This window comes from Armigeres subalbatus, chromosome 3 (genome assembly GCF_024139115.2).
Source record: "Armigeres subalbatus isolate Guangzhou_Male chromosome 3, GZ_Asu_2, whole genome shotgun sequence".
Taxonomy (NCBI): Eukaryota; Metazoa; Arthropoda; class Insecta; order Diptera; family Culicidae; genus Armigeres; species Armigeres subalbatus.
Window position 1 is genome coordinate 55,378,660 of NC_085141.1, and position 20,099 is coordinate 55,398,758.

Below are 20,099 nucleotides of genomic sequence, written 5' to 3' on the forward strand. Positions count from 1 at the left end.
GAATATGCGGTGACATTCGCGAAATGTTCCACCAGGTGCGAATACGGCCAGAGGACCAACACTGTCAAAGATTTCTTTGGCGGGAAGGCACAGACCAGGAACCAAGCACATATGTCATGAATGTCATGACATTTGGCGCCTGCTGTTCTCCAAGTACAGCGCAGTTCATTAAGAACAGAAATGCAGAGAGGTTCCAAAAGCAATACCCGTCAGCCACAGATGCAATCATAAGGAAGCATTACGTGGATGATATGTTGGCCAGCGAGGAAACGGAAGAAGCCGCAATCGAGTTGGCGAAGGCTGTACGGTTCGTCCACGCAGAAGGAGGATTCGAGATTCGAAATTGGGTTTCGAACTCGCATCGTGTTCTGGCGGCCATGCAAGACGATGGGGCAGCGCAAAAGAACCTGGACTTGTCAGTGGATTTGGGAACAGAAAAGGTGTTGGGAGTGTGGTAGGATACTTCCAAAGACCATTTCACATTCAAAGTATCCTGGTCACGTTTTGACGAAGCCCTGTTAAAAGGATTTCGTCGCCCTACAAAGAATGAGGTACTCCGTGTTCTAATGACTGTCTTCGACCCACTGGGACTAATATCTAACTTCCTGATGCGTCTAAAAATTACTCTACAAGAAGTTTGGCGTTCCGGTGTACAATGGGGGCAGGAGATCAAGGACAAACAGTTTGAAGAATGGAAGACATGGATTAATCTTCTTCCATTGTTGGAGAAGGTTAGCATTCCTCGTTGCTTTCGACAAAAGATATAAGCCAGCTGTGAGACAAAAATTCAGTTGCACGTTTTCATTGACGCTAGTGAAAACGGCATGGCTGCTGCTATTTATATTCGCTTCGAGGAGGTAAATGAAGTAGAATGCATGTTGTTGTGTGCTAAGACCCGAGTAGCACCACTCAAATACCTTTCAATTCCACGACTGGAGCTCATGGCAGCGGTGATCGGAGTAAGATTGGCTCATAGTATGGTACCAGAGCTGTCATTGTCAATATCAAAACGCGTCTTCTGGTCAGACTCTAAGAACGTTCTTTGTTGGTTGCAATCTGACCATCGTAGATACAGCCCCTTTGTGGCCGTAAGAGTCAGTGAGATCCTGGAGACAACAGATGAACGGGAATGGAGATGGGTTCCATCTAAACAAAATGTAGCGGACGATGGGACTAAGTGGCAGAGACAACCAGATTTAAGTGTAAATAGCAGGTGGTTTCAAGGACCGGAATTTCTGCGGCTACCAGAAGAACTGTGGCCGCCGATTACGTACAGAGGAAGCATTACAGAGGAAGAGATACGACCCAGTGTTCTCCTGCACTATCAAGAATTCGAGCCATTAATTCCAGCTATAAACTTTTCAAGTTGGACGCGTCTGCTACGTGTTACCGGTTATGTTATGCGTTTTATAAACAAGTGTAAATGTCGTGTAAAGAAGGAGGCTGCTATTGAAGGGCCTTTATCCAGTGAAGAACTACAGCAGGCCGAAATCCACCATATCCAGATAGCGCAACGCGATGTCTACGCAGATGAGATAGGTCTTCTTAAAGGGATCGGTAGAAGCAATCAACTGGCTAAGCAAATTCCGAAGAGAAGTACAATCTACAATCTTAGTCCGTTTCTCGACGATCACGGCTTACTAAGGATGAAAGGTAGGGTCGACGCATGTGAGTTCCTGCTTGAAGACGCCAAAAACCCTATTATTTTGCCGCATGATCACCCCGTTACACGATTAGTTCTCGTACACTACCACGAGAAATTTCACCATCGCAACCAAAATACTGTTTTGAACGAGGTGCGACAATACTTCAGCATCACTCGCCTGCGAGTAGCACTGAAGAAAATTAGAAGCAAATGTCAAAGATGTAAGAACAGAAATAGTGTTCCACAACCACCAGAACTGGCGGATTTACCACCGGCTAGGTTGGCCGCCTATACTCGTCCATTCTCTCATGTAGGAGTAGACTATTTCGGTCCGATTGAGGTCGTAGTGGGAAGAAGGGTTGAGAAGAGGTGGGGGGTCTTACTAACCTGTCTTACCGTTCGGGCTGTCCACTTAGAGATTGCCCATACCTTAAGCACCCCATCGTGTATCATGGCAATTCGAAACTTTATGATTCGTCGAGGCACACCGGTGTCGTTCTATAGCGACAGAGGAACCAATTTCGTCGGAGCTGAGCGAGAGCTGCGAAATGCACTTCAGGATGTCGATCAAACAATGATCATGCAGGAGTTCACCAGCCCACGGACGGCGTGGCGGTTTAACCCTCCTGCCTCACCGCACATGGGCGGCAGCTGGGAGCGGTTGATACAATCAGTGAAGCGAAATTTGGTTGAGATAATAGACTGTAGACGGCCAACAGACGAAGAGTTAAGGAACGCCTTGGTTGAAGTAGAGGGGGCTCTTAATGCCCGACCACTCACTGAAGTACCACTGGATAATGAATCAGCACCAGCTCTCACACCCAATCATTTTTTGCTTGGGTCATCTGATGGAGCCAAGCCGTTGACACAGTGCTGCGACAGAGCAGTTATTAAACGGCATGGATATCAGCTATCACAAGCGATGGCAAACCGTTTTTGGCAGCGATGGCTTCGAGAGTACCTCCCGGAAATAACCAGACGTACCAAATGGCATCAGAAGGTAAAACCCATTGAAGTCGGTGATATAGTTATTATCGCCGATCCAGATCATCCCAGGAACTGCTGGCCGAAAGGTCGGGTAATTGGAACGGTTAACCGAGACGGACAGGTACGCAGAGCAACAGTCCAAACAGCGAAGGGAATTTATGAAAGACCAGCAGTTAAATTGGCGGTCCTAGACGTTAGGAGCGTAACGAAGTAGGCCAGACCTCGCACTGGCATACCGCGGGGGACTGTTACAACCCCTCGGTGTTGCACCGCTCTAAAGTCTATAACTCGTGCCCCTTGTGATGGTTAAACGTGCGCTCATGACGAAGTGTAGATAGACGGTATATGAGAGATCGTATTGTGGCGGAATATGGACAATAGAGAGAATGCCAGATGTCAAGGGAAAGCGAAAGTGATTCATGAAGTATAACATTCGCACTCGTGTCGTGAAATTAAAACTAAATTGATAATCAAAAGTGTATAATTTGAACTCAAATATGTCTAACTAATAATACAAGTGAAGTATGTAAACTAAAATCATAATCCTTATCCTACAAGCTAATTAAGCACATATTGAATTCTATAGCATACGTGCAGTTGATACTAGGGAGAAACTTAACCGCAATCGATTCGTTCGTATCCCATTCTGAACTACAGGTAACGAAAGTAAATAATGCAGTTAATTATTCGTCCGATAAGAAAAATCGCTATTTTTGAAGACTTTTTAAATTGAACCATTTATCTAATATTCCGGATTTTTCAGAGAGTTGCAATGATCGATGTTCTCGATTTAAAATTGCCAAGTTTTTCAAATTGGTTGAAGATTGCTAAAATTAGAAACATGAAACGGGAACCTTGTCGGCCTTCTATGGTTATTGTTTTATTAGCTGTGTAAAGATTAATTATTATACTACATGTATTCAACGTATTTTTCTTCCTATACAATCCCTCAATAAATGCGCGGAACCAATCCGTCACCACCGAATACCTGTTTCCGTGCTTAGTGGCACCAATCATACATGCCAACAAACAAACATTATACAACTGGAAACTATTTTCAGCTCGCGTCGGAGGCTTTACTGCCATTCGACACGACATCTTTTCGGATAACTGACCAACATTCACATGGACTACATGTAGTCGTTATCTTGCCGACAAAGCCCATCGTTAAGATAATATTCGGGTTCGGTCAGTTTACATAAAACATTATTAAGCCTATTAGCGATTTCCATTTATCTGCACGAACGAATCCCGTTTTGTTAGCGCTTCGTCCTACCTTCCGTGCTGCCGGCAATGAACTGTGAAACTACTGCCCCGTGTTCTGTTTCCGTCCAATACTCGAATATTGAAGCAGTCCGCACCACGGCTAATGACGAAAAGAAAAATGTAACAACCCACAATGGGGAAATCCGATTTCAAAGGTGGAAAAAATTGATAACTTTCTTCACGAACAACTTACAGAAGAGATCAAGAGCTTATTCGAAAGGGAATTTTGCAAAGAATTCAGTGAGTGCTGTTTCATGGACGTGGAACGCTTCTGTATGTAGTTATCGAGCTCGTTTTGCCCTAATGCCCCATATATCGCGAGTTTCCAAACTATTTGTCATTTTATCTTAAAGACATTGTTCTAAAATTGTGTTTATCTCTTCACTGTGGATCCACAGAAGGGCACTAAATATATTTTGTTGATATAAGTTGGAAATTTAAGGGATTTTGGGGTCAAATAAGCATCAAAGTGCATTTTATGTGCAATTTTCATGTATTCTGTAAAAAAATGTAATATTTACAGATAAGTGTTGAAACTATTGTCTCAAAGTGTTGAACAGATATTGATAAACGTTTGCCGAACAAAAATTAATGAAATAAATCGTTTCACAAATGTTTTATTTGGTTATTTATTGAGTAAAAAACGATTTTTAAAAACTTTTGAATAGCGCCGATGCCAAACATTTCCAAACCATACACGATAGCACAACTAGACAAGAATAGTCATATGTTATGAGTCTTGATGTGATCATAGATAGGAGGTGATGGGAGATACACTTTTTTACCTTTTTGCCCAAATTCCCCTATGAAGCAATATAACTCAATGATTTTGAGCAAGGAAATGATGTAGTAATGTTAATTTAATTGATATTTTCCAATGATATAATTAAAATAACAAATAATCATATAATTCATTAAAAATATTGAATTATAGGGGATTTAGGGGTCATACAGCTCATTTAATGTGATTTTTTATTCAAAATAGCATGACATTTTTCACAGACCACGCTCATAGAAGATTAAGGGCTCATTCGAAAGGGAGTTTTCCAAGAAATTCAGTGAGACATTTTTTTTTAGACAAGAGACACTTCTGTATGTAGTTATTATGCTAGTTTTGCCCCAATGTCCCATACATCACAGTTTATCATATTTTTCGTGCTTTTATCTTCCAAATATTGTACTAAAGATGTGTTCTCCTCTACATTATAGATCCATAGAAAAGCACTATACATGCTTTGTTGGTAAAAGTTGAAAATTTAAAGGATTTTGGGGTTAAATAAGTATTAAATTGCACTTTACGTGAATTTTTCATTTTTCAATTACTTATGAAGTAAATCATTTCGCAAGTGTAAATTTATTGGGTTAAACCCGATTTTTTAAATGCCATACCAAACCGTACCCGTTTGTACAACTAGATAAGAGTAAATATATTATTCGTTGTGATAATAGATAGGAAATATGCGTTTCTTATGACGTTTCACCCAAATTCTCCTTATGAAATAATAAAGCTCAATGACTCTGGGTTAAGAAATGCTACTCCATTGATTCAATGATAATTTGTCAATGATACTATACATTCGTAGATTGCATTGAAAAAAAAATCTTAGGGTTCAGAACTCAGAAACTTTTTTTTAAATACATAATTAATGAATTTTTTCACTTATTTGTCCCAAAATGTCTTATAAATCAATTTTTAATGTAATATATGGATATTTGTTTTTTTACGGTATCAATTTCTGTTGAAAAAAATTATGACGATAATATCAACTATTATCTGTAAATATCGGAATAATCAATAGGCTGTAGTTTTCGCCAAAACTGACCATATGTAGAGCTACATCAATGCTTCCAAGTTTTTAAATCACCGTATATTACCCCTAATTGATCATTCGACGTAATATAGTGCAAATGATTTTTTAGGTATTATTATTTTTACAGAATATATGAAAAATTCACATAGATGCAGTTTGATGATTATTTGACCCCAAAGTCCCTTAAATTTCCAACTTTTTCCAACAAAATATGTATAGTGCTATGTGTGGATCTACAATGAAGAGGAAAACCGAATTTCAGTGTATTTTTTAAAAGATAAAAGTACCAAAATATGAATAATTTTGATGTATGGGACATTGGGGCAAAACCAGCTCAACAACTACATACATGTCTATAAAACATCACTCACAGAATTTCTTGGAAAATTCGCTTTCGAGTAAGCCTTTAACCTTATGTGTGTGTCGCTCGTGACAAAAGTTATCCTGTTTTGTATAAAAAATTTCATTAAATGAGCTGTTTGACCCCTATATCTCCTATAATCCAATACTTTTAATGAATTATATGATTATTTGTTATTTTCATTATATCATTGGAAAATATCAATTAAATTAACATTACTACATCATTTCCTTGCTCAAAATCATTGAGTTATATTGCTTCATAGGGGAATTTGGGCAAAAAGGTAAAAAAAAAGTGTATCTCCCATCACCTCCTATCTATGATCACATCAAGACTCATAACATATGACTATTCTTGTCTAGTTGTGCTATCGGGTATGGTTTGGAAATGTTTGGCATCGGTGCTATTCAAAAGTTTTTAAAAATCGTTTTTTACTCAATAAATAACCAAATAAAACATTTGTGAAACGATTTATTTCATTAATTTTTGTTCGGCAAACCTTTGTCAATATCTGTTCAACACTTTGAGATAATAATATCAACACTTATCTGTAAATATTACTATTTTTTACAAAATACATGAAAATTGCACATAAAATGCACTTTGATGCTTATTTGACCCCAAAATCCCTTAAATTTACAACTTATACCAACAAAATATATTAAGTGCGCTTCTGTGGATCCACAGTGAAGAGATAAACACAATTTTAGAACAATGTCTTAAAGATAAAATGACAAACAGTTTGGAAACTCGCAATATATGGGGCATTAGGGCAAAACGAGCTCGATAACTACATACAGAAGCGTTCCACGTCCATGAAACAGCACTCACTGAATTCTTTGCAAACTTCCCTTTCGAATAAGCTCTAGATCTCTTCTGTAAGTTGTTCGTGAAGAAAGTTATCAATTTTTCCACCTTTGGAATCGGATTTCCCCATTGTGCAACCGTTCAAGTGCTCCACCGGCCAATTTAGACCCCTGCAAAAGGCTGCCCATTACCACGAGCCTTGATAACGAGAAAAGGAAATGGCATAATTTTTACGCTCTCATCGTACTCGCTCACGGAAAAACAATCCACCAATCATCCAAAGGTACCAAAACCCACCCTCTACTGACCGTTACCGTTCGGCAGTCGTTCAGCGAGTCAGTTAACAGAAGCGAATACCGAGCAATTGTTATGGAGAAGCCGAAGCGTCTGGTTATTAAGTCCTAGAATGATTTTATTACTCACTGCCGGTCACCGCCTACGTGCGTGCCTACTCCACGTGCCCCAGAAGCGAGATCGCGGTATGTCCATAGTGCGGAAAGGGGGTATTTATTAATTTCATTCCAATAAACAATATAGCGAACTCGCAAAAGCCAGACCGACGACCGAGCGACGGCGGTGATTGCATCGTGCCGTGTCAGTCATGGCCACGAGCACGCCAAGCCCAATTAGAGTAGGTAGCCAGCTCACGGTTTCTACCGTGCGCTGTGGTCAATAATGATTTTTTATATTGGTTTCAAATTCAAATTCTTGTAAAACTGTATTCTCTGGAAACCTCAGTCCGTTTTCAAAAATCGATGTTCTGCGAAACATTCCGTTAAATTGAAACTCTATTTATTGTTTTCCATAGATTACACATCGTACTACAAAGTATGTAAGTATTTTGATAAAACCAAAAAATCAGACTGAACTATTAATATCTGCCAAAAAAACGAAAACTAAATGTTAAATCCGGGTGAGATGCCACACCTCAGGGAGAGATGCCATACGAGAAAAATGTTGGAGAAATAAGTTTTTTTGGCGAGAATCAAACGATCGATATATTTTCATAAAAGCAATATCGTTTATAATTGTATTTCAACCCAAATATAAACTAATTCATCGAGTGAACAAATGATTAAAATTTTACTGTGTTACAACACACACTCGACACGTGATAAACTTATACGTAAAGAAAAAATTGGAGATCGTACAACATCTCAGGCGGTGTTTGGGTGTTTAAAAGTATGTCTTCAGTCTTCGACGTCCTGAAAATACAAACTTTGGGAGAAGTTCAATCAAATGCGGTTCTTTCTCAACAAAACATTTCCCGATGCAGCAGCAAGTGTTCCGGATCAACATCACCCTAAAACTCAGAATTTATGCTTTGTTTGAGTCGTCTTCCAAGAAAAACTTTCCGATTACCAATTGGAACTCAAACGATTCAGTTCCAAATCAAGCTTCAAGTGATTCCAGAATCACTCATTTTTTTAGAGAACCATAAGTTTGTAAGAACCATAAGTGTTGTGTCCAGTTTCGCGTCACGTTTTGTGTGTGTGATTCCAGAATCTAGTCGATTATTTCTTGATACTGGGATTCATGAATCTCTTCAACCGACCCTGCGATTGATTCTTTTCTCTGTGATTGTTCGTCTGGATCTAATCGTTTTGGCATCCACCTTTTTCGCGGCATCTTCAGAGATATTACCTCGGATGTAACAAAAAGGCTTCGTTCGATTCGACCCATTTTTCCATCACTTTTTAAAATTACAGATCGCCGTTACCTGGGTGGTGCGGATAGAAACGATTTGGTTGTCAAACTGAAGCCAGAATTTTCTATTGTGCCGGAGCCAAACATTGAAGATTGTGGTTATGTTCGTTTTAGATCTTATATTGAGAGGTATTGTTATTATTTGGGGAAAAAAATAAAAATAAAATTAGTTTGAGTTTTGCATTATTTGTAACAAATATATTCACATTATATTTCGAGTGGAAAATTAGTAGGAATACACCTAAAAAGCACTCGTTACGAGATTTCACAGCTTCAGATTCAGATTCATCAGCTGATTGGAGCAGAAATGTATGTAAACCATCGTAAAGTCATGTAGAGTCTCGCGCATTTGTGCGCCTTCATGCAGCATGGAAAGAGAAATTCGAAGAGCGGGAAATGTTTGACAGCCGAGTAACTGCAAAATAATTTTGCTGGAGGAATTGATTTCAAAATATCCCGCTACTCGCTTGAGAGCAGAGAAGCGGCTCTATCCGCAGCACCCAGGCCGTTACTATTGAGCTTGTATTCAATATTGCGTACAAGAAAAAGTTGGATGTAAAATTAGAGGCTATTGAACACAACAGGCACGGCAAATGCTGGGTAAAGCTTACCATTGGTACTTCGCGTACCTGAAGGAATAAAATAGACCCCATCTCGCGGTCCTTAGCCTCTTACCCAGCAACTCCTATCCCTACCTCCCCGCGGTGCTGGCCGTGATACGAGCAACCTTAGGGAAGATCGGGTAACCAACCCCGGTGGGAATTATGGTCATATGCGGACAGGAAAGGGGGGGGGTTTGCTCCTCTCCGGAGGTGCAAATCTTATTGAGCGTCTGTTCTCCATGTCAGGATCGGCTCACAACAGCGTCTGTTCTCCATGTTATGGGCGGCTGAACATCGTTCGAGTGTCAGCGAGGGACTCTAAGTGAAACTTTGCACCATGGTCCATCGGAAATAAGGAGGAATGGTTCTCCGGAAATTTAGGGGGTTTGGTGTCAGGCCCTGCAAGCCAGCCAAAAAAAAAACTCACGCAACGAATAATCAACAAGAGAGTACGGACCGGAACCATCGGCGAAGACCACAGCGACGAAAAGGGACTACACGCTAACTTTCACCTACTCAGTGACTGAGTAAAATTGTATTGCTCTCTCTTTCTATCCCATGGAAATTTTACTCAATTTCCGTCAAAAGCAGGACAACTCAAAACTATGAGTAATCCTGCTTTTGACGGAAATTGAGTAAAATTTCCGTGGGAAGAAAAGAGACGGCAATACAATTTTACTCAGTCACTGAGTAGGTGAAAGTTAGAGTGTAGCGATTGGAAACTCGGTTCGTGGAATTGTAAATCTCTCAACTTCATCGGGAGCGCACGCATACTCGCCGATGTGCTGAAGGACCGTGGATTCGGCATCGTAGCGCTGCAGGAGGTTTGTTGGAAGGGATCAATGGTGCGAACGTTTAGAGGTAATCATACCATCTACCAGAGCTGCGGCAACACACACGAGCTGGGAACAGCTTTCATAGTGATGGGCGACATGCAAAGACGCGTGATCGGGTGGTGGCCGATCAACGAGAGAATGTGCAGGTTGAGGATCAAAGGCCGGTTCTTCAACTTCAGCATAATCAACGTCCATAGCCCACACTCCGGAAGCATTGATGATGATAAAGACGCATTCTACGCGCAGCTGGAACGTGAGTACGACAGCTGCCCAAGCCACGACGTCAAAAGCATCATAGGAGATTTGAACGCTCAGGTTGGCCAAGAGGAGGAGTTTAGACCGACTATTGGGAAGTTCAGCGCACACCAGCTGACGAACGAAAAAGGCCTACGACCAATAGGAGGTCGTCAGTTGCATTCTACCAAAAAATCCGCTTGAGGCCCTTTCAAAAAATTTGAACAACAGCCACTACACCTGATGGTATAATTACATTATTTCCATTATCAGGCGACAGGTGGTTTTGCTGGGTATTTGTAGCAATGTAATATTGCATATACACTAGTGACATCTGCTGTTGGATATCGTAAGCTTTCAATGTTCCTTCCACACACACGAGGTGGAGAACAGTCTTGAAGAAATTGAAAGTATACAGCTAGAATTTAGTATGGAAGTACAATGAAATCTCTTTTATTGTTTAGAACTGAAAAACAAGTCGTGGGTACAAAAAATCTAAAAATTATTTGATGCTTTTTGACCTAGCTTTATTGATGCGATGCGTAGTTGATGAGAACGGATGATTTGTCCATACAAGGAAATTAATTTTACTTTAAATGTTGTGGCGCCATTTCGTTCAAACAGCACCTTTGTCTTTGCCTTATTGATTTCGCTGCCTCCAAGAATATGGCCATTCGCAGCACCTACTTCCACACAGATAGAAAAATCCACTGAAATTTACGCCAAAAATCATGCACATAAATGGAACGTCATTATTAGCGTAATTCCACAATGGATATGGCCTAAATACATACAATATTTGACGTGAATCGTCTATATTGCATGCAAGTTGTAAGCAATCTTGTTAGAAAGAGGGCCACTTCAGCGATGAATAGCGTAAATTTCCGCATGGCAAGTTTTACGCGCTGTTTACTTTTCATTATTTTTTCAGTGAACACAGCCTTCCGTATCGGTACACCTGGAGATCACCACTGCAGACAGAATCACAAATCGACCACGTTCTGATTGATGGACGGCACTTCCCCGACATTATCGACGTCAGGACATATCGTGGCGCTAACATCGACTCTGACCACTATCTGGTGATGGTTAAACTGCGCCCAAAACTATCCGTCATCAACAATGTTCGGTACCGACGACCGCCGCGGTACGACCTAGAGCGACTGAAGCAACCGGATGTCGCCACTGCATACGCGCAGCATCTCGAGGCAGCGTTGCCGGAAGAGGGTGAGCTCGATGGGGCCCCTTTTGAGGACTGCTGGAATACAGTTAAAGCAGCCATTAACGACGCAGCGGAGAACAACGTCGGATATATGGGACGAAGTCGACGGAACGATTGGTTCGACGAAGAGTGCAGACAGATTCTGGAGGAGAAGGACGCAGCGCGGGCGGTTGCGCTGCAGCAAGGTACCCGACAGAACGTGGAACGTTATAGACGGAAGCGGAAACAGCAAACCCGCCTTTTTCAGGAGAAGAAACGCCGCCTGGAAGAAGCGGAGTGCGAGGAGATGGAGCAGCTGTGCCGTTCTCAAGAAACACGCAAGTTCTACCAGAAGCTCAACGCATCCCGCAAAGGCTTCGTGCCGCGAGCCGAAATGTGCCGGGATAAGGATGGGAGCATCTTGACGGACGAACGTGTGGTGATCGAAAGGTGGAAGCATGACTTCTTCAGTTCAGCGGACGATGGAAGCCAACCAGCCCCCACCTTGAGGGAAGTTAAGGATGCCATCCAACAGCTAAAGACCAATAAAGCAGCTTCAGAATTTTTAACTGTGTAGTTCAAACTTGCCTTCAACGTTTCGATTATTCGGTATGCTTCCTCCAGACGCAACGATTTTCTTTGGAGCGGCGTGTTCAATGTACCCGAATAATTTTTCTAGTACCATCAAGATAAAGTAAAAGTCGAATTTCTCCATCATTCTCAAACATCCGGCAGCTTTTGCACCAGCAACAGAAGCATCACTGTCAGCCAAAGTCGTGAAAAATTCAACCAAAGCGGAGTAGTTTGACAAAACAGATGCCATGGACACAAATTTGACTGCCCATCTTGTTGGACACAAAGGTCAAAGTTTAGTGGAATCACCTGGAACATCGCGAGCCGGTTTTGTGAATCCCTGACCAAGTTGATCCTTCACTAAGTTTAAGGTATCTTGGCTAATAGGAATCGTCTTTAAAGTGTCTTGCGCCACCAAGTTCAAAGAATGATCCAAGCAGTGGACAAACAAAGCTCTCCTTTCATCCCCAAGAATCTTAGCTTGCACTACACCACCTACGCCACCCCAAAGGTGGCGCCTACGACGGCCACCAATACTGACGCTATCGAATTTTCTTCAGTCACCGTACGTGTTAATTCATTGGAGCGTCTTTGCTAATGTTTTTTTTTATTCGAAACGTGCTCAAGATTCTGCCACCGATGGCAACTTTGTGCCGTCGCAAAGCGATTTTCTCTGCACTTTGAATGAGATTCACGCTTTAAAAAAATCATCTCAACTTTTCCTTCTTTACAAATGTAATGATGATCCTGAAGAAAAACGATTTATTTTAAATTATGTGCTACACTAACAGGACGATCATTTCCGATGCTGATTGAATGGCGCGCTGCTGCGGCCGTGACAGCCACTGTAGCGAAATTGTTTCTGCTGTGACAGCCGTTGTCGCTGGGATTGTTTTTGGACGCCTGGTCCGCCCTCCGTGAAATCCTGAATGAAAATGACACGCACCAAAAGGCCCGTACCTTACATCATTCTGATGTCCATGTTGGGGATGCATCAACGGGATTGAATAATTCTGAATTTTTTACCGGGTTTGGATAAAAAAAAAACATTTCCTATCGATTGAATTTTTTAATCAATAGTATCGATTGAATTAGAAAATTGTTGAGAGTTTCCGGATTGATTGATAAGAAGATCTTGAAAATCCGTCAAAAGATAAAGACACTATTAGCGTTTGATATCTCTCCTTTTTTCGTGTAGGGTGGTCTAACCGGTAATACCGGTATTGCCGGCCAATTTCGAGTACCGAAAACCCCAGTTTTAGAGACGGAAAATACCGGTATTTTCGTTATTTCAAATTTTGCTGTTGGTATGAAAAATCTCGAATGCAAGCAAACATGTGCTTCGATAGTGATATACATGCATGCAATTCTGCCTTATTCCGTTCAATAAAGAGAATCTCAAGTTTATTCAGATAAAATGGTACTTCAAAGGAAGAGGCCATCTTCTCTATTGGCGTATTGCGCCGTGGCCGTATTACAACATGCTTCAATAGTGGATGCCAGCTTATTTTTTTCTTCCGGGTGAACGCGTACTTTTAATGACTTTCATATTTGAATTTTCGAGTTTTCATGAAATTCGTGACAAAGAATAATTTTTCGACTATTTGTTACATTCGAGCAAAAGTTTTTCGTATGATTACCATTTTGGTACTTGTTTTTTTTCTGTTTTAGTACCATTATTTTAGTTCAAGATTCGAATGTCCAATGTGCTCTTAAGAGCCAGTTCGCGAGAAGCGCGACCCCCTCTTGTATCGATATTCTCCGATTTGGATGAAATTTTCAGGGTTTGTTCATATATGTAAGAGAAGACATTTAGCAAATTTTCAGATTTTTTCATTGAGGGGAAGTGGGGTAAAACGGCCCTTCAAAAATTATTGTTCAAAAATCGCCAAAAACAAAAAAATGCAATAACTTTGGCAATGAGTGACCGATTTTGTTTAAATTTTGCACGTTTCTTCTACTCAATTAGTACTTTGTACCAAGTGGTTAATAGGGTTATAAAGTTGTTTACTTTAGGAGAAAATTGACTTTTTCGATAAAAAATGGTCGTTTTTCCAAAGGGAATATTTTTCACCAACAGATCTGGGATAATAAACTAAACCCGTAAGGCAATTAAGGAACTAAAGAGCTTTCATCTCATATATAATGTAGAAGCGCCAACTCAAGAATTTCTAAGAAAATCCTAATTTTCTGCAACACTGTTTATTCAAAAGAAAGTTCGCACAAATTTTGACCCTACTTATGTTGATGTTTTCCGATCTGGGGGAAACTGTCCAAACTTTTTTGTCTAAGTTGAAATTAAAAATCAGAATTTTCTATTAGGGGAGTGTAGGGTAAAATAGTCCTTTAAAAATAAATGTCAAAACATACATAATTTTTTATGTGAGTTCTAGCAGAAAATACATAAGTTTTAAAAAACTGTTTCTTCTTCCTTTCAATTCATCTATATTTTTCGTCTCAATAGATACGTATATCCTTCGCTGATCTATATTAGATAGCAAACTATTTGCAGAACAATTTTCAACAGAAGTAAAATAGGACCAAAATAAGTTCCTTAAACATTAGCACGTTCTTCGCAAACTGAAACAAAAATTAACGGATTCAACGAAAGTGCTTGTTGATATTTTTTTTGAATCAGCTACAATTACTGTGGGTACCGGTTTTGATGTTGCTTTTACAGCTATGCGAACAAAAAACAATTATTCTTAACGGCAAATGAGCAATTTCGTAACGTTTAAACATACACAGCAAATAATTTTGAAAATTCAACGATGTGTAAAATTGCAGCTGAACCCATCAAACGAATTAACATTCGATATTTAATTCAATTTCATTGAACTTTGCAAGCAAGCACCGTTTAAATTCATTTCGATTTAAAAGAATAGTAAGATCGATTGAATGTTGCGTTTATTTGCATGCTCTAAATATGTGCATGGAAATACATTTAAAATCACAACATATTTTTATCTGTGTAGCTTGTTGGTGGAGCTGCTTCTCAGATTATATTTTTCTTTTGTAGGTACCTACTTGCATCAGGTTACCATAGGCTTAGGTGGTGTTAATAGGTGTTAACAGAGCTGTAAATATTCGATTATTTTTTATGAAGCCCATCGGCCTTCTTTATCACTTCACTTCTAAACATATTCATATTCGGCTCTGCACTGTCAATTTTCAGAATAATTATAAGTCAGTGAGTATTTATTTGAATATCATAAATTAATGAATAATCGTAAAACTGAACACATATTTGATGATTTAAATAAATACATGCATAGATCTAATCCCGACGTTCAATTGAGGGGCATTTTCAGCGCCAAATGTCAATATAATCAAGGCTAATTTTGTTTTTTTCGCGCGCAGTTACCATACTCAGTGGTAATCAATTGAATGAATTTATGAAGAAGTAAACTGAGTAAGTCATTCTGTGTTTTGAATATTCAAAACACGAATGTCAAAAGTCGGAGTGAATGTGCTTCATGAAAGTGAATATTTTATGCTCTGGGTGTTAATATATTTTGTTGGAACATTATTTTTGAACGGAAGTTTAAGACGGCGCAAAGTTTACAATACCTTCGCCGGAATATTATAGAAATGACATGACTAGTTGACTAGTTCACGTTTTTTTTATTGAGATTGAGAGATTGTGAAGGATTTAATTGTTGACAGATAGAAAACCATAAAAATACTAAGCTTGGAAGAATTTCGAAGCAAACTAGTAAAATCACTAGATTAGTTGCCAGTTGGGTCGGAATAATCAAGTCTAAGAAGTGTGGTTACGATTATCTTGTTTCGTAACATTATTTATATTTGGAGATCTATTTTACCCCTCTCTCCCCATCCCAATATTTTGCCAAATAGTTTTATCTACATATAGAAATAAACCTTGTGAGTTTCAGCCAGATGCTGAAACATCGATAAAATGGAGTTGCGATTCTCACAAACTGGCTTGCAAACAAACAGTGCAATGTGCAGAAATTCATAATTTGATTGATTATTCTTAAGTCGGCGCACTGAAATAAGTTTCAATAAGTTTGATGTATATTCTGTTTGAGCTCACATATAAAAAAATATTAATTTTCGACATTTTATTTTTACAAGGCTATTTTACCCAATTTACCGGAATTGCTCATTTGTCGTTAAGAATAATTGTTTTTTGTTCGCATAGATGTAAAAGCAACATCACTACCGTACCCACATTAATTGTAGCTGATTCAAAAAAAAATATCACAAGCACGTTCGCCGAAATCGTTCATTTTTGATTCAGTTTGCGAAAGACGTTCTAATGTTTAAGGCACTTATTTTGGTCCTATTTTACTTCTGTTGAAAATTGTTCTGCAAATAGTTTGCTATCTAATATAGATCAGCGAAGGATATATAGGATATATAAAAATATAGATATATAAAAATATAGATGAATTGAAAGAAAGAAGAAACAGTTTTTTTAAACTTATGTATTTTCTGCTAGAACTCACATAAAAAATTATGTATTTTTTGACATTTATTTTTAAAGGACTATTTTACCCTACACTCCCCTAATAGAAAATTCTGATTTTTAATTTCAACTGAGACAAAAAAGTTTGGACATTTTTCACCAGATCGGAAAACATCAACATAAGTAGGGTCGAAATTTGTGCGAACTTTCTTAAGAATAAACAGTGTTGCAGAAAATTGCGATTTTCTAAGAAATTATAGAGTTGGCGCTTCTGAATTATATATGAGATGAAAGCTCTTTAGTTCCTTAATTGCCTTACGGGTTTAGTTTTTTATCCTAGATCTGTTGGTGAAAAATATTCCCTTTGGAAAAACGACCATTTTTTATCGAAAAAGTCAATTTTCTCCTGAAGTAAACAACTTTATAACCCTATTAACCACTTGGTACAAAGTACTAATTGAGTAGAAGAAACGTGCAAAATTTAAACAAAATCGGTCACTCATTGCCAAAGTTATTGCATTTTTTTGTTTTTGGCGATTTTTGAACAATAATTTTTGAAGGGCCGTTTTACCCCACTTCCCCTCAATGAAAAAACCTGAAAATTTGCAAAATGCCTTCTCTTACATATATGAACAAACCCTGAAAGCTTCATTCAAATCGAAGAACATCGTTGCAACCTCCCTTGGAAAGGGGGTCGCGCTTCTCGCGAACTGGCTCTTAAATACATATGCAATTGCCATGCCACCGCCTCAGTTGAATAGACCAGACGAAAGCACACTCCTGAGCTACACAAATAGTCCCCGATTCATGGGACTAAGAGAATGACATACCTTTGACTAATCGTTATATTTTGCGCGGAAATCCGTATTCGTACATTTTTAATTAAAGCTAGGTCAAATGAGGTTGAGAGTGGGTTAATGATTGAGTGTTAATGTGTGTTAAACTACATAGAATGCTTGTAAAATAGATTAATGGATCTGAGGGCAAGAAAACTAAATTAATCGAGACCCATTTGAACGATTTTGTTATCCGTGAGAGCGATGGCCCATTTCCAACCCTTTAACCCATTGTGACCTCCGATAATGGTAGGTGGCAAACTGTGGGCATGATGCATTCTGTATTATCAAGTAGACAAATCATTTTGCCATGGTAAATCGTCCGTCAATAAATCTTGCAAATAGTAGAACTCAACGCAACGGTACGGAAATTAAAAAGGCAAAATAAACTCTTTAAATCATTTTTTCCTCGCCAGTTTACCTTCCGGACCACAGTGCAGTGTTGACGAAACGTTGGTTTGGATGTGGAATGGGAAAACAATCAAGACGAAATTTTCCCCTCACCGGTGCCTTTTCATGAATGGGAGATTTTCAGAATAGAGTTGTCCGCTCGTTAGCCACAATTGAACACACATCGGACACGAGGGTTTTGTTTTCTCTCTTTTGAAGCAATCCATTGAAGATATTTTGCTACCCAACACAAATAGTAGCGCGTGATAAGCGATAATAAATCATATTCCAGACTATGATTACACATGGGGTAGCGAAGCCAGGCTGAGAGGAATTTCTATGTCCGCTGTTGAACTATAAAGTAATGTCCACTTGTTGTTTTTTTGTGTATCATTATTTTATAAAATGATGATTTACATACATTAGGAGAATGATGTTTAAAAAAAAAGAATGACGAGGAAATTTTGAAACCCAGGAATGATTTAGTTTGATTATTTGATGTTCGCATTTTGAACTCCTACATAAAATCAGCTTACTAAAAAAACAGAGAGTAAGGCCCATTTACCCAGTCATTGATACATGATTTGTATATCAAGTTATTATATTGAACATCAACTTTACTGAGAAAAATATGAATTATTTAATAACTTTTATCAGTTATTAAATAATGGTAAACATTATAACTTATTCGTTCTGGAAGATCCAATGCAATAACAGGCAGTTATAAGTATTTATTCGTAACAGCAAAGCTTCATACCGACATATCACCAGGCACCCCGAAGGCTTCGACCGATTTAAATTGCACCACTCATGATCCCATAACCATATGCGTAAGTGTTACGATGATGGCTGCCAATTCCAGACGATTGTTCCCTTCGTTCGGAATTCATTCGCGGAAGAAGGGGCTTCTGTTTATGGGAACTCTGCGTACAATGCCAGTGATAGAGAGAAGGAGTGACCTTATGCCTCAATGTCGAACGAGTTTTTACGGCGGACGAACGATTTTTATTTTTATGCTCATGAAGACTCTTTTTGCAAAGCACTTCAGAGGAAGTCACTTTGGCAAATGGTCGTAGCGGGTTGAAGACTGTACAACTGTAACCATTGCTCGATAATGCAATGATTGATATCTTTCTGGAGGGAAACTTTTATTGCATTATCATCGGAACAGTAGCATTTTATATTGGCCGTAGATATTTTTAAAATGAAAGAGATGATTGAGAGCAATAAAACTATAACAAAAGCGAAACAAACACAATTTCAATTTTATGAACAAGGTAGTCTTGTCTATCATGGAAAAATAAGTGGGCGACAATCATCTTCACTGAAAAAGCTATGTTATAGTTTATACAAAATACGGACTTTTATAATTAGCGGAAATTTGAAGAAAGTATAATTAATTATTGAGGCCTTAGTCGTGCGGTAACATGCGCGGCTATAAAGCAAAACCATGCTGAAGGTGGCTGAGTTCGATTCCCAGTGCGGTTTAGGAAATTTTCGGTTTGGAAATTGACATTGAATTGGTATAAGTGGGGTTTACCACTGGCGGAGTCAGCTATTGTTTTTTGGTGGGGCACCACTAAGCGCAAGAACAATGGCCTTGCATCGCGTGGTGCCCCACCTCTATCTCCGCCAGTGGGGTTTACATTGAAATGATAATTTTTTCAATCAATTGAATCCGAAATTTGAAAAGGTATCGCTGATGAAAACTCGTCTACTTTTCACACCTAAGCTGATCACTTATCAAATTATAATTCCAAAAATTATCGTATGAGAATGGTTCAGTGCAACCCTGGTTGATAGTGTACCGCTGCAACCATCACCGACGCAAACTGGAACAGATACTAAGCACCCACCCGTCAGTCTAAGTTCCCGGAAGCCTCTTGAAAGCAGGCTTTCGAGCCTCTTGAAAGGAGGCTTCCGAGCCTCTTGAAAGGAGGCTTCCGAGCCTCTTGGAAGGAGGCTTCCGAGCCTCTTGGAAGGAGGCTTGAGCCTCTTGGAAGGAGGCTTCGAACCTCTTGGAAGGAGGCTTCCGAGGCCTCTTGGAAGGAGGCTTCCTGAACCTCTTCCGAACCTCTTGGAAGGAGGCTTCCTGAGCCTCTTGGAAGGAGGCTTCTGAGCCTCTTGGAAGGAGGCTTCCTGAGCCTCTTGGAAGGAGGCTTCCTGAGCCTCTTGGAAGGAGGCTTCCGAGCCTCTTGGAAGGAGGCTTCCTGAGCCTCTTGGAAGGAGGCTTCCAGCCTCTTGGAAGGAGACTTGAGCCTCTTGGAAGGAGGCTTCCAGAGCTTCTTGGAAGGAGGCTTCCAAGCTTCTTGGAAGGAGGCTTCCAAGCCTCTTGGAAGGAGGCTTCCAAGCCTCTTGGAAGGAGACTTCCGAACCTCTTGGAAGGAGGCTTCCGAACCTCTTCCGAACCT